Below are 1,249 nucleotides of genomic sequence, written 5' to 3'. Positions count from 1 at the left end.
GAGTGGCCAAGGAATGTTTCTATGAAGATAATTAAACGGAATTGGCAAAAGAACTCAAATAGGTTAATGGTTTCGGAGTGAAACATGTAAGTTATTGCAACAGATTTCTGAGAGAAGGCTCTTTTCTAACTCAGTTTTGGTCGATTTTTTCTTGTAATTACAATATGTTTGGTTTATCTATTCCAATGCTTTTTGTTTGGTGCACATAGTCATTATACTTGTTGGGTTTTATTGGTGATCAATATAAAATATTGCTCTGACCGGTAGAGCATTGTCCCGATATGCCAAGGTTGTAGTTTGTCCCAGGTCAAAGCACATACAAGAATTAACCCATGAATGCATAAATAAGTGGAACAACAAATCTCTTTCTCTACCTGTCTACCTATCTCTCTCTCAAATCAATAAATAATTTAAAAAATGTAAAGAAATATCACTCTCTGCCCTGACTGGTTTGGCTCAGTGGATAGAAGGTCGGCCTACGGGCTCAAAGGTCACGGGTTCAATTTCAGTCAAGGGCATGTACCTTGGTTGCAGGCACATCCCCAGTGGGGGGGTATGTAGGAGGCAGCTGATCAATGTGTCTCTCTCATCGATGTTTCTAACTCTCTATCCCTCTCCCTTCCTCTCTGTAAAAAATCAATAAAGTATATTTTTTAAAAAAAGAAATATCACTCTCTGTCCCATTCTTTTTGCCTTAAATATATTTTGTTTCATATTTAAATTAACCTTTTAGCTTTCTTTTTATTACAATTTGCCTCTAATAATTTTATGGGGACCTCTATTTAAAAATGTTTTATATTTGGCTTTTTCTGTATACTTATTACAGACAAGGCCCGGTGCACAAAATTCGTGCACTGGGAGGGTGGGGGGAGTCCCTCAGCCCACCCTGCCCCCCTCACAGACTGCAGAGCCCTCAGGGGATGTCCTACAGGCCACTCTATCAACTCAAGGAGACTTAGCAGCTACCCAGTACATAGAAACAAACATAGGGAAGCAGCCAAAATATGGAGACAAAGAAACAAGTCACAAATGAAAAAAATGGATGAAAGAAAAATACTGGATATAGAGTTCAAAACCACTGTTATAAAGTTACTCAAGAATCTTCTAGAAACCTCCAAAAAATTTGGTGAGACCCTCAAGGATATGAAAAAGGACCAATCAGAAATTGAGCATACACTGACTGAAATAAAGAATATTAAACAGAGATCCAACAGCAGACTAGAGGATCCCAAGAATCAAGTCAAAGATT

This window comes from Myotis davidii, unplaced genomic scaffold, assembly GCF_000327345.1.
Source record: "Myotis davidii unplaced genomic scaffold, ASM32734v1 scaffold14, whole genome shotgun sequence".
Taxonomy (NCBI): Eukaryota; Metazoa; Chordata; class Mammalia; order Chiroptera; family Vespertilionidae; genus Myotis; species Myotis davidii.
Note: the sequence above shows the minus strand (reverse complement) of the source record.